General features: G+C 39.6%; 1 long non-coding RNA gene across 1 annotated transcript; it reads left to right on the forward strand.

The window, feature by feature from the left end:
* Positions 1-7,887: 7,887 nt before the first annotated feature.
* On the forward strand, positions 7,888-15,367 carry LOC139607858 (uncharacterized). Its single transcript, XR_011684906.1, has 4 exons — positions 7,888-8,047; positions 9,346-9,460; positions 13,788-13,882; positions 14,126-15,367. It is a non-coding gene; the product is annotated as an uncharacterized lncRNA (long non-coding RNA).
* Positions 15,368-15,507: the final 140 nt, after the last annotated feature.

Genomic DNA, 15,507 nt, shown 5'->3' on the forward strand with positions numbered 1-15,507 from the left:
CATGGCTGACGGGGTGGGGGCGGTTTAGACAAATTGTTGTAACTGTCCCAAAGCTAAGCAGCCAAATCAAAACACACCACACAACAGTATGTTTCAACATTTTAACAGTAAATAAAATATGCAGCTATTTTGGTCCCAAAGCAAAACAGGTGCAACAATAATTGTTAATTTTAACTTAATTAATTTAATTTTAAGTTATTTTGTTAACCTCTCATGAACTAAGAATATATTTGCCTGTTCTGTTTATCATAATAAATAAAATAAATAAATTATGCCTCAGAATTTAATAATAATACTTTTTGACTCAAGGAGGGCCCATGTTCTATGCAAAACAAAACTTAATGATTGTTCTTTGATAAATATTATTACAGAAATAAATAATACTATAATAATAATGTAAAATAACACAGATTTTCTGAATAATATGCTTATTGAGACAAAAATCTTTAAAGTTAATTAGTGAAATTTAATGTATTTTTAATATGTTGCAACCATCCCTAATCCATGTCCCCAGGGTTGGGGTCAGTTTCTTCTTCCTTAAAATAAATATTGTGAAGGATATGTAATATGTAATCATCTTTAAATCGTATGGGCAGTTAGCAAACAGATGTAAGTTTAATATATAAAAGTTTGGTTGGTCTTGTCCAAATAGTCTCTGAATAACTGAGCAAAATCAAAAAGTGTTGCAACCATCCCCAGTCTCCCCTGCAGTGAAAATCCTTCTCAGCAATGATACATTCATGACATAAGGGTTAAACGGTAAATCAAAGCCTCCTGCAGTTGCTGAAATCACCATTCAGCAGCTTTCGAGTCGTGAGAAATGAGTTTCAGTCTCTTCTTGATTCCTGGTGGCACCAAACAGAAAAGCACAAGATGATACATTCACCTTTAAATAAACCAAACGAACTGCATGACCTCAGCCGTTTTTTTTTTTTTTTTGCTGACATGTAAAAATATCACACGAGCATACAACTCACTGGGTTTGTCATTTGTGGTTTACGCTTCTATGTTTGGCTTGCTGTAAAACATGAGCCCCATAACCAAGTGCACATGTGAAAGAGCTTATGTGGAGAAACTGAAATCTACAGACAGCAGCAATCACTGTGTCATTATGGCTTCAAAGTGCATCAAAAATGAACACTTCCACTTGTTTGCCTTTAACTGAGAAGTAATTTCTTCAATTATTCCCACGTGACATGAACGCAGCGTGACCATTTTGTTTGTGAGCTTTATCACACAGGAATAATTGAGGATGAGTTGGTGTCTTCATGCCAACACGTCAAAGAGACAAATAATCACAACAATTATCAATGTGGTTCAGTGCGTGTGTTTTTGCCTTTTTCAGAAAATTCAAAAATATCAATTGCAAACAGCAGCTAATAAGTGAAGTGCAGTCCAAAACCAAATACCAACATGTCAGGACTGAAATACTACTGCTCCTTGATGAAATCCCTGCGCCTGTGATTCAGCCACAGCTTGGAAACGCTGCGCTGAGCTCAAAGAGACCTCTCTGAAGCCTGGGAATCCAACCCCTGCTCGGCACAAAGACGACTTTGATTTCTGATGAGTAAAATAAACATCATGCTTGTACATGTTATCAGAATCTGCTGACTGCGTCTCTGGTAAGTGGCCTCCGGGAATCTCACACTGCAAAAACAAAACCAAAAAAAAAGAAAAGCCTCTCAAATGTTGCAAATGAGGCTTGAAAACACATAAACTCAGCTGCCACTATGGCTGAAAGTGTGTGTGTGTTTGTTTACAGCCCACAAATCCATGCAAGTGTGTGTGTGGTTTCAGCAGTAAACTTATCAGCACTTTGTTTTATATTCACATGCAAAACCAAATTATATGCATATCTTTCTCATATCATTTGTTCTAGTCTACTCATCTTAAAATGAATTACAGTTGTCATTGTTGAATTTTCATTTCAAACCAAAATGGGACACACACTAGCACCATGTTAACTAAGGTAAAACATCTCTTAGAAAATACAAAAGCCTCAGCTCATGTAGCCACACAAGCTAGCAGCATGGCTCTGTGCTTGTTGATCCGTCACTTTGTCCAGGCTGTGAATTCACTCATGGTACCCAGAGGATGAATCATAATGAAGCTGGTGATCCCCTGACTTTTCCCCTGGCGCCTCCATGAGGTTTGACAGGTGTTGTTTTGAGCTAAATGTCTCAACAACTATTGAAGGGATTGTCATGGCATGTAGAACACACACTCATGTCCTGTCATTTCAATTTCTCCAACATTTGGTTTATAGAGCGAATGACATTCCCATCAGCCTCAGCTGTACCTTGTTATTAGTGCTAATTAGCTAATGTTTACATGCTAATATGCTAAAGCAGATAATGATCATGGGGTAGTCATTATGCTTAGCATCAGCATCTTAGCTTTATCATTGTGAGCATGTTAGCGTGGTAATGTTAGCACCATAAATCGACCCTTTGTCTTGATTCTTACCAATTTGAAAAAAACAAACCAACTTTAGTAACCTCATTCTTATATTGTGAGATAAATGGCAACATAAAATAAAATAGGTTATTTTTTGGGTCAGTTACCTCACACGCTTTTATCTTTTTCATCAGTACTAACATAACATACTGTTTCCAGATGCTGAGATACCACAACACAGCTGAGCAAACAGAGACCTTGTCATTAAACTATATCTCCTGTGATTTGGCTTCTTCCAGATCTCAGCAGCCATTTTCCTCTAAATCTTAACTCAAACCTGTGTAAACTTTCTTTCAAAGTGTACATCCTCACACCATAATTAATGAAATGAAGTGAGCATATCCTGCAGCACCAGATGGGGACTTTCTTACAGATTACACTGTTGGCCACTCATACCAGTCTGTCCCACTCATACACAAACAGCCCAGGGTACTCACAGGGTTCCCATCACACAGCTATTGTTGCAGTATATTTATTTATTCCCATAAAAGTATCTCAGTACTCTTTATTGTGTGAACGAGCTCCTTCGTGAGCTTTAGCAGCATAGTCTGACACAGGGCAGACACAGGCATGGAGGCATTTAATTGATGTACATCTATGAATTTAGTCTTACCTATGACTCTGCTAGCTTTTATTGAAGTGCTTATGTCCAGTAGTTGTTTTCTTGGTGGGTTTTACATATACATTTGTCCCTTCCTAGACCATTCACCTTGAATGAAATCTTAAAATGCATCATTTTTCTGAACATCAACATGAAATAATGAAATTTGCTCAATGTTACAAAAAAAATACATTAAACTGCCTATAGGCCTCTGCACTGAACACACACACATACACACATACAGTTGGCTATATATATATATATATATATATATTTATAGACAGTCTTACACACCAATGATGGCAGCCATGGCTCACCACGCAGCCAGGCGAGCGTGTACCTCCTCGTGTTCTGCCATGCACAGTGAGCAGCGCATTGCAGGAGGAGAAAACCTGAATATACAGATGTCTCCGTCCCTCACAGGCTCACTGGTGCCTGCACACGAGACAGCAAACATACAGCACCGCTGCCGCCGCCGCTGCTCAGGCCTGTCAGACACACATCCATCAGTGCAGAGGATACAGGCGTCTTCACTGCGGCTCCGTCTCAGTGATGTAAATGACTGGAGAGGACAGACTGCTAGAGCAGAGAGGACAGAGCTGCTGTGTTGTCAGTGTGTTAAGGAGCCAGTTTATCGTCTGTGAGGAGATAGTCCCAGAGTGGGGATGGAAATATTTTAGGTTGGGAAAGTGACTGACAGTCACTGTGCAGTTATTAAACCTCTACAATAGATTTTGAATAAGACAGTTGACCACATTCAGTGTCCTGTCCAGATGTTCCTCAGCTGTATCTGATAAGAAATATCTGTAACAATGAGTCAGTGATGTTTTATCTCCCTGGTCCATCCTCCTCAGGTCTGGTGCTCCAGCAGACCACACTGCCTGCTGATTGGATGAGGGACCTGCATGTTGTCTGATAACCAGAGAGTGCTCTGGTGCCCTCTTGTGGTAGAAATTAACAGTTAAATGCCACATCATGACTGATAAACCACCATTACAGGCCTTTACTTCTCTGCTTCCCTGCTTATAAAACAGACCCATCCTGCAGTTATTCCACAGAACTACACAGAACTACTTATATGTGAATACACAGACACTTAGTGCTCAAATGTGACAGTGGTATCATCTAACTCTCAGAAAGAAGCCAAAGAATATTTCCTGTGTAGGTTGAACTGTGCCATTAACACAGAAAATACAATTTAATCTAACATTTAAAAGAAAGCTGATGCAGCTGATTTTTTTTTTCAAGAGGCCAAAATAATTATCTCTATAAATGACCAAAATGAGGTTTTAAGAATTTCCTTTACCCTTTCACTAGTCTTCATTGGGACTATTTATTATGTAGAAAGCAGCTGTGATTAACACTGCAGATAGTTTAACTTGTCATGGCAGATAAAATGCAGGTGTCACTACTAACATTAAGGCTCAGTAAGTCATGACAGTGAGCCTGAAACTGAAGCCGCTAAATGGAATTCAGCCGTCATTCAGTGTTTTACTTACTGAGGCTTTTTCAAAGCTGATCAAGGACTGATGTTGCTGTTGAATGGTTTTTGTAAGCATCGCCCTCACACAGGTGTTTTCATTCCTCCCAGTTCGATCCTCTGTTCCTGCAATCACCAAAAAATAACATGAATGAAGTAACAATGTGACCACATGGTTAATTATGAAACATCTTCCTAAACAAAGTTACCAGGAGCTTCACAGGGTTCATCAAGTTTGAAACATTTTGTCAGGCAATGAGACGTACAAACAAATAACACAGAACGACAAAACAAAAGGCAGGTGAGTGAAAAACTAAAAGTTATGAATATAATGCAGCTACACACACTCTTAACAGATGCTACAAAACTAACAGAGAGTAAATGTGTCAATCAAGCCCAGTCTCTGCACACCCACACAGTCCTGACAACAGTGGTACAACAAGTATTCAGATCCAGGAACAAAGCCTCCAGGGACTAATGTATCATTATAAATGACTTTATTTGATTGTTAATACTGATGCATCAGTATGTAAGCTGGGTTTTACTGTTGCAGCTGGTGGAGCAGGAGCTCTAACCAGGCACAGCGTAAGTGAAAACACCTGTGGGGGTTTTAAATGTAAATTGTCTGATGTTGTGCTGCAGTGTTTTGTGGTGCAGGCAGAAATGGCAGATGTCTCAGAAACCGCACAAATATAACCAGTACTATCTGTGTGGCTACAAACCACTCGAGGTGAGAGTGTTTTTCTGTGAATAGTGTCGGCCCTGCTCCTCCTTCCATAATATCAGCTCACACCGCAGCGCTGACAGATTGTCTGTGTTTTCTCTCAAACGAATCAAGCCACATTATCACACAGCAAACAGCTCCTTATGTTATTGTGAAGCTCCTGCTGAAGTTTTGTCACTGGCTTCCAGAAAATATGCAACACGTCACTGTAGTAAATGTGGCAGTATGTTCAGAAGAAGAATAAGCTCTTACTCAGCAGGTGACAGTACTGCACCTTCCTGTGTCTTCACAGACTGCAGCGTTTTTGTTTTTTTGTCACTGCAGCTGCGTTTAGTACGCTGCTTTATGCAAATACCCCCCGAAGAGCCCATGTTCAGCCCGATGGCGAGTGTATACTCTCATGAAGACGTATCCCATTAACTTGGTGGTTCATCTCTTCCAAGAGCAGTCGGCACCAGGATTCACTGGGAATCAGCACGCAATCAACACAGCCCCATTGTAGAAAGAGAGAATAATGTGTGAACTATCACTTCACTGATTACTGAGTATTTACTCACAGGAGTAAGACAAAGAGCTGTTCTAAGCTGGATCAAACACACAACTTCAGTACGTACTGTGGGTAGAAAAACTGACTTTTCCTGACAGTTTTTCAGCCACTCACAACGTGGCTCCAGAGAATCATCTGAAATATCTGAGAGACTATTGGATTGATTGCAACCAAATTTATTTATATCATAGGTGGATTAATTAAAGAAAGGCTCTGATGATCCCCTGGCATTTTCTCTTTGTTAAAGTTTTAACATCAACTGATTGGATTGACTCAAAGGTTTGTCCAGTAATTCATGGTAACCAGCGTCCCACTGACTGTGGTGATGCCCTCTAGTGCCACCATGAGGTTGATCAAAGTGCTTTAAAGGTCCCATATGTTACCCTTTCTGTTGTTTTTATGTGAAGCATTGATGTCCATAAGAAGTTTTACATCTCCTCTCTCAGGCTTCTCTCTGCAGCTCAAGTAACGACAGGTCAGTCAGCCAATCAGAAGAGAGGATCTGAGCTTCTCTTCTGATTGGCTGACTTTTCTCAGTAATCCAATAAAAAATATATCTCCTAGATTTTTTTCTTCCAAGAAAGGTTCCAAACTGAGTGGAATGACCTGGAAGTATCTCAGTGGCAGCCATGATAAGAGCAGGTTGAATACTCTAAATGATAAGGAAAGGAGCTTCAATGCTTCCTATCTTATCTCCTTTAGCAGGAAACACTAGACCTCCCTTTATGAAAGGAAAGGAGAAAATGCCATCCCAGCTGCAGCAACATTTAAAACGATGGCAGACCCATTTAAATGTAGAAACAATAACGCACCTGTCTTATGCTTGTGACATGATCCATAGCTAATGGAAATCCTTGTCTGATCTGACCAAACTCCAAATCCATAATAAAAATAAAATTATTCTCCAATCATTTTAGGAGTCTTCATGAAGAAAAAGCATCTTTATCGTAATCATAATAATCTATACATGAATGTTGTTTCAAAACCCCACTCACTGCACTAAAGAATACATTTTTCTTCTTAACAAATACATAAAAACATAAAAACTATACAGATACTTATGTCTGAATATGATTAATTCTGGCCCCTATTCAGTTGCTTATTATATTGAATTATTATTTTAATGGCTCAACTCTTTCTACTTGTATATTCCTTTCATGTTATTTTATCTCAACATTTCAATCCTTTTTGTTTTGTCTTGGTCCTCCATGTGTTATCAATAAAGTTGGTTTAAAAACAAATCCTTGTGAAAGTGCCATCGGATTCATTCCACAGCATGGTTGTTGTCTTTTAAGTCTCCTGAACATCTTTCCTCGACCTCCTCACATTTTAAACCAGGGTCAAGGAAAAGTGGTTAGAAAAGGAGATTATTTTGACTTTTTGACAGTAGCCCAAACCCTGCAAGGTTGGATGGTGCGCCATGGTGGGTGGGGCTTGGGTTATAGCTGAGGGTGGTGACTGCTTTGTTGTGACATCACAAAGTTACAGAAGTCCTGACGACTGGTTTTAAGGCTCAGTTTCTGAACACAGGCTGTGTGCATTTCTCTGTGGACTGAGGCTTTGATACTTTCACAGTATTAATATAGAAACTAGACCTGCTGCATAATCAAATTAGTCATGGACATCTACTTATGTACAATATGGGACCTTTTTAGGGAAATGTCTCAACAACTTTTGGATAGATTGGCATGAAATGGTAACTGGCAGACACATTCATGCTCTCCTCAGGTTGAACTGCAACGATTTGATCCCTTTTCTCTGGTGCCATCAGATCAAAGTTTTGGTTTATGACTAAATACTCATAAAACTAATGTAAGATTAGATAGATTTTTTGTAAAAATGTATTTTCTAGATCAATGGTTTGCATTTTTCCGTAGTTTAAAGTCACTATCAAGATCAGTGACAACGACACTCCCATTAACTTCAGCTACTTTGCAGCATAGTTCAGCTAAACTAGTGTAACCTTAGTTATTGAACACATGTGGGTTATTTTAATCATATTAATTTATGTTGTTTATTAGGTGGTGCAATATTATTTGAGTTTTTAATTACTATTATATCACCTGTGGTTCCTACCTGCCATTGTTTGCAGGGGGACAGGTGTGAATGTGACAGTCTGTGAGATGCACTTGTAAAATAAAGTTGTCAACTTTCCTGCCATGTTGGTGGTGATTATAGAAGACGGCTGAGCCCACAGAGCCGAGAGAACCGTGCCGACCAAATAGTCCGGGTTACAAGGTAAACATTGTACCTGCCTAATATTAGCCTGTTAGCATTGTCACCGTGAGTATATTGTGATGCTAATTTAGCATTTAGCTGAAAGCATAGCTGTAGTTAAGTGGAGCCTCACAGAGCTGCTGGTCTTGTTGACCTACAGTGCTGTCCCGCAGTGATGACACTCAGCATCATACACAGTGCTGACAGTTTGTGTTTTCTACTTTACTACTTCATTTTTATTTATTTTATTCATTTTTGATTAAAAAAAAAACAGAAAACAAACAACATAGGACATCTATCTCTTCGCAGTTCATTACGCAGCAACGGGAGTATGTGCCAGGTTTGATGAATTTGAGCAATACATCACTGTCATTATTATTAAAGTGAGTAATTATTCTTACTTTCATGGGTAACATGCCAGCTCTTACCAACAACATCTGTGGAGCAGCACTTTGTTCAGGACCTTTCAGTAACTGCTCCAGGAGAGAGGTCACTTCTAACAACCTTTAAAAAGTCAGACGATTTACGAGGTGAAGTTACTTTTTACATTAATGAGAAATTACACCTTTCAGTCATAGCGAAATTCTGTTCATTTCTGTTTTTATGTAACATTTTTCCATTCATGCTAAATGTGTAGGCAGGTACATTTTGTCCACACTGACCTCCAAACCTTTTACTGATGCTGGTAGATGTTTAGGACTGAAGGGAATTGACAGGAAAAGGCCAAGGGATTTGGCCTTTGAATAGGAGGGCTTGTGTCTCTCTCTCTCTTTTTAAAAATTTTTTATTATCGAGTGAAATGAGAAATCAAACTGACCACGACAGCACTGATATTCAGCTCACAGGTAGAGGATTCTCGCTCAGTGCCCATCCAGACATGTTATTGTAAAGTATTATATTACCAGCTCAGCTGGGAGATGATACTTGAAGCTGAAACAGCTAGGATCTAGTCAGCATCTGAAGGATTTATGACTGAGGCTTTTTTTTTCTTTCTTTCTTTTTTGTGGCTTATCCGTCCTGTAGCACCTGCTGATTTATCTTCACGGCGTAAAAGAAACAATAAAAAGAAAGGCTGGAGAGCTGGGGCAGAGTGGCAACAAACAAAGCAACATCATCTCTCAGTAGCCTCTGGCTCTGTTTGCCCCAAAGCCCGACTCCGCTGTGGGTTATCATGCATTTTACAACGAGGCTCATATATCTGAGAAACAGCCGGCCAAGACAGACACTGTAACATACACACGTCAGTCCTGTTTTATGTCTGTTTGAAGAGCAGTGTTTTCATTTTCATCAAGGTATGTGTGAACTACATGTGTCCACAGAGCAGGAGCAGATGGAAAATAACAACTGAGGCTCCCACTGATGAGAAGAAGAGAGAGAGTGATCAGTGAGAACCAGAGGAGATGGCTGCAGTGTGCTGCCTTCACCAGACCACAGGTACAACCTGCACAGCCTCCTTCAGAGTTAGCTCCATGTCACGCTGCGGGTTTTTGTTCCCACCAAACACTGATAATATTGAATAATCTTTAAGCAGCTTAGAGAAGCAGATCAGAGGAATCAGTGTATTGTGTTGACATTATATGTCTAAACCAAACTGTTGATCTAACATTGCCAGTATGTTCTGTATGAGAAACTAACATGAGAATGAGCCTGAACTCTGAAGAAGCTAAAAGTAAATTTTAGTGGAGTCTAAGTGTGATTCTCCCCCTCCACACCCTCACTCAAGCACTCCAATATAGCGAAGCATGAAGACATGTCTGTATTTCCTGCTGTAGCCATGTTGACAGTATTGAAATAGGCTGTTTGGAATATTTCTCATAAAATATGAAATGCCAAAGAGGGACATACAGAAGAGTTTGGTCCAGACTGACAGATATTAGATGGATCACCTTCTGACCTCTGTCATCTCCGGACACTCCTCACTAGTGCCATCATCAGGGTGACATTTTTAGTTTTGAGGGGGATGAATCCAACCAATGACTTTCACATCAGCCTCAGCTAATATCTCGTTAGCATTGTCAATGTGAGCATGTTAGCATGCTGCTGCCCATTTGTATAGATATGTATATGTATAGATCAGATGTAGAAGAATCACAGCAGCAAGTGAACATTTGATGATTGATGGGAACTTTCTCATGTTGTATAAGCAACCAGAACAGACTTTGTCTTTTATCAACTTCAGTGAACATTTGCAAAACATGTGCAAAAATACACATAGAAATGTTTATGCATGACACTAATTCTTAATTCTAACAATATAGACAGAGTAATACACAGCGAATATACTGCAGGTCGTCCTTAAAATTTAACAGTGACTTTATACAAACAGCACAGATCAGGAAGCAGCACCTTTTCCACTTTCATACGTCTGGTCTTCTGCTGTCGACTCAACTCGCAGCAGCATGTGCACAGTGAGGCAGAGCTCAGAGGATTTATACTGTGAAGAGGGATTCACTGCAGCTGTGTAGTCTCTGTTGGAGCAGTCAGTGCTGCTTAATCCTGGAGTCAACTGAGGAGGCACAGACTCAGTCATATCAAAGCCCTGTGTTGACCTGGAGACCTGCATTGATTACAGACTTTTTAAGTGCCGTCAGTTTGATGGAAAAATGTCACCTTCACTTCTGACAAAATGACTAATCTTTCCTTTGTGTGGGGGGGATCAAAACGCTGGCGAGGCTGAATCCTTCACAAAAATATGTGAATTAATATCTGGAGTCAAACCACTGAAATCAGAAGTGCTAACTCTTCCTAATAATGCTGCAAGACACAAGCCTACTGCAAGCAATGCATGGCTGACACAGCTCGTGACGAGTTAACACTTTTGCACAATTGCAACATGCATCATGTTTATGCCACTGAATTACCTAAAATCCAGTCACAAAGACAGGACATTTCAGACTCGGACACCGAAAGCAGAACAGGACGTGTTGTCACAGACATATGAAGCTGTCAGTTACTAACACCTACATTTATGTTCACCAGCCAGACGCTAACTATGTCTGTCTGCTGTTGGGAGCTGGGAACAGGTCGCACACAGTCGGGGAGTTTTTTCACTGAAACATCTGCCAGCTGCAAGTGAAAGTGACGCTATAGTAAAGGTTGCAGCCTGGAAAAACAAAAGATTGAGTGTGATTCCCTGTTAATATTAAAAACATTGATTGTGGCTGTTTTAAGAATGTGCTGAAAGTGTTACCACAGAAGCAGTAGCTGAGAGAAGTTGGTTCTGATATGATTTTTGTTTTGAAAGTGCATTTTCTTGTTTTTTATGGCTGCTGGGAGAAAGTTTTTATCATTGTTGTGTGCAGATTTTCTCAATCTCAATATTTTCCTATTTTTGTTGTGGTCCTCACAAACTGCATACTCATATAATGTAATACATGTAAAAAAAAAAAAAAAATGTATATGTGTGTATGTGTGTGTATATGTGTGTATGTGTGTATATATATATGTATATATATATATATATATATATATATATATATATATATATATTTATATATATAAAAAACACCATCCTGCTGATAAGGTACCATGTCACTGTGGTTCATAGAGACTAAACCCTGATGAGGGTTAAATCTGTTCCCAGCCACACTCTGGTTCTCAAATCACCGTCTGGTCTGCAAACAAAGCCAAAATCTATATTTTATTTTCATAATGTTAATTATTACACACATTCCTCAGACTTATTTAGTCATTGCAGGCATCCTCTGATGTTAACTGCTATGGGAATTAATAGTCAGTGGCAGCTGCCAGACTTTTCCCCTCAGTCATTTTCCATGATTACAAACTGTTTCAAATCAACCAAATGACAAACAATAATAGAATCTGAACGACAGTTATTTCCATTAAGGGCTTTGTAATCTGTTATTATATGACTGTAAAAACAGAAAGAAATATGAACCTCTATCAAGTGAGGAAGAGTGAGACTGACTAACGTTAGTCCAGTCGGACTCTAGTTCTCATTCAAGGCATCAGCAGCTGTTATCTGTTTTCTCCCAGCATGCACTGAGTGTGATTTTCTGAGAGCAGAGGACTCGTGGCTCACTGCAGAGGAGCCGTGTGAAATCTACTCATCGCTCAGATTCTCATTTTGGTGCATTAATACAAACCTGCAGTCAGAGCAGAGCAGACCGGGCTGAAGTGAATGGATTTCATCAAACTAATGAACTATGACAGTTTTCATTTCTGGCATCTGTTTGTTTTAAAAACAAAACAAAAAAGAAACAAAAAAAACACAAAACCAACTGTTTGAAATAAAATAAACTCTTCTAACAGTAAAATAAAATATGTAATGAAATAATTTAGCCTGGTTGAAATGAAACACTTGTCCGTATTTAACCCCAGTTCTTTCCTCATCAAACAGAGACTGAAATGGAAACATGTTGATGCCATGACAAGTCTTAAATGAGTGTAACCTATTATGTGCAGTGTGTTTCCATCAGGGAATTGACTGACTATGAAGCTTCTCTCGCAGCGTGCTCAGTGTTTAATGACACACTGAGAGCAGAGAGGCTGCAAATGAGGAAAACGTGTCTGTCTGAAGTGTGTGTGCTTTTTAAGGACTCAGGTCAATATGAAGTTTTAGTAACACAAATACCAGCCATGACCACAGCCCCCACCACCCACAGGTAGAGGAGTGTGGCACCGTAAATACAATAAAAGCACTAGACGAACAGTTTTTCATGATAATATGGTTTATAATGTTGATCAGGCCATTCAGACTTTTAACACATTCTATATATAAAACTACAGATTTTGTACTTACAATAACTTAACATTAGCCATAGATAAAACCATAAACCATAAACCACTACATTCAACAGGCTGGATACATTTTTAAAAAATAATTTCAAATAGTAATTTATATTATAAGACAAATTATTTTAGGTCTGGGATTTCAGGTTTGCATGGTGAAAATCTAGTGATGGTCATATCTCAATAAGTGATTTTCTAAAAAAATAAAAATAAAAAAATAAATAAAATAAAAACAACTAAGAGACCAGACACCTGGCAAGAATGCAGTGCCAAATCATGCATTAGTGGGATTAATGAACGGAGGCGGTGATGGGAGGAATACTCACATCCTCTCAAGTAAAAACACAACATAGACATATCACACTGAAATGTTAAAGGCTGCATTTAAAAAGTAAAGACATCACTCCTGACATCACGTACTGCTGAAGCAGATGGTGACGGGTGTCTCAATATAACCGGACTAGCTGTCAGTCTATTCAGTATTTAAGAGCGACACCTGACTGTGAGGCCTTATGGCACTGCTTCACTAATTAAGCTTACTCTCAAACTCATTCAGTCCTCTGGGAATGACACAACTGTTAAAAACAATCACCACGACGAGTCTACGTGCCTGTCAACCAGCCTGCAGTGAACCACTTTAGCAGCGTTCACTGGCAGACTTACATCCTGTGTTTAATGATCATACCTCACTGTTTGTTGTTTCTCTGTGAAAGACATTTAAGTCAGTTGTGAGAGATATGCTCCAGAGACAGTTTGTGTTAACTTTCTCCTTCTCCTCTGCAGTAACTCAAATACTTACACCTGCTTTAAACACAACTCTGACATCTCATCTTGTTAATGTGGTGTTAATGTGGTGAACTTGTTAGCAAGCAGTTGTCTGTTTACACACGCAGCAGAAACAGAGCAGTGCTCTCGTTCATTTGCAGTCATGTTTCTGTCCAATAATGACTTTATCTGTTACATGATCCATTAAGCTCACCATCTAGCTGCTAACTCTGTCCGTCCTCAGGTGATGGGCAGGTAGCGCACACAGGCTGACAGCTGCTGCTGGAACCAGTGACAGTGACACACACTCTGCAGAGCTGAGGGGAACGGCAGTGTCAGGTGATCAGTTTTTGTGGATGCAACTCTATGAGCACCCCCTTTAACTTGTTGCATAGTCATCATAAATATATTGATAATAGCTGCTTAAATGTCCCGATAGTCTCTACACATGTCACATTTCTGATTTCTCTAATTATGTTATTTCTGATGTAGCCACTATTCAGCTGTTGCAGTCTTTTAACAAATATCTCACCACTTTAAATCTGTCAGATTATTCTGATTTGCTTCATCTTATATTTGTAGAAAAAACAGAAAAGCTCAGTTCCTTTCGGCCTTTTAATTTCTGTCATATTGGATCCGTGAGGAGGAGGGAGCGATACGACCACCAGGAGTCACCAGAGTCAGATTTCCATCAGATACTCAACCACACCACATTATAGTGAATCTAGTCAGTGTGTTTCCTGTAATGAAGTAGTTCAGTGTAATCCTTATTACATATTGTACATTGAACTGTATTTGATGTATGATCACAGTTCCTCAGTGTTACTGCTGCAGACCAAGTAGCTAATTAAAGCTAATTAAATCCCTTGTATGTAGCTTTGTTTGAGGTCCTGTCATGTCAGGGATGACCATGTGTTAATCAGCTAATGTACAAACTCAGTTTTTGCTGTGAGGAGGACGTGGGTTGACTCCATGGTGGTGTCTGAGTCTGTGCTCTGTGGTGTTGCTGTGTGAGCACAGTACTTGAGGAGCAGAAACACTTCAGGATGATGTTGCCCTCTTCATGAAACTGCTCGTGATATGATCCCAGCAACGTTACCCTGTCAGCCAGAGGAGCTGGCAGCACTGTGTCCAAACGCTCTCTTCCAGCCGGATTGTTGTCTGGATGCTTGGCTTTTTGCTTTTGCAAAATCATCTCCACGAGGAAAGGTTTCTGGACTACAGTGGGAGTCAGGAGTCAGTGCTCTGTCTCAGTGGTTTCAGACAGGTGCAAAGACGGGGTCCAGCACAGACCTGCATGCAGACGAAAGATGTGTGTTATGAGAATGCAGCAGGGGAGAGAACTGGCTCATCAATGCAGGACTTAAGGCGGCTTCTGGCGTTCAGTTCTGACACCTGTACCTCAGGACCACCTTGTGGCTTGTAGGTGGGATCAGTGGTTTGTTGTGTCTCTGCGACTGTGAGAACCTGAACAGTCCTGCAATCAATCCTGCCTCTGTGAAACTTTAATGTTCACTGTTCGTTGACACTCTGAGACGTTGATTTAACTATGTGGTAAATTTTGAGACCAGAGTTTATGATGTTCTTCTGGAATTTATTATATTCAAGCAGTCTTGATATTTTGTTTAATAAAATCTGATGCAATAAAACGGTCTGAACAACAGCTTAAAAAAATGCAGACAGTTGTTGCAGACTACAGCACTGAATTGCATTGTTTTGTGTCCTTGACATTGTGTCTCTTTGTACAGTGACACATCTCTTATTGCAGCGTCTCTGTTCTCTTTGTTGTTGCAGATTAAACATCATTCAAATATCAGCACTAAAGTCTGGTCACAGCTTTATGGATCATTTTGTCACATTTTTTTCTATAAAGTAAAATTAATGAAAGCAGAGTCTCAGTGTAAAATGTTAAAGCTTGTTTTACAGCAGTGTGAGCGCTTTGACCAACAGGTGGCACTGTTCTT

The sequence above is a fragment of the Trachinotus anak genome, unplaced genomic scaffold (genome assembly GCF_046630095.1).
Source record: "Trachinotus anak isolate AG129_WGS33_773 ecotype Australia unplaced genomic scaffold, CSIRO_AGI_Tana_v1 ptg000024l, whole genome shotgun sequence".
NCBI lineage: Eukaryota > Metazoa > Chordata > Actinopteri > Carangiformes > Carangidae > Trachinotus > Trachinotus anak.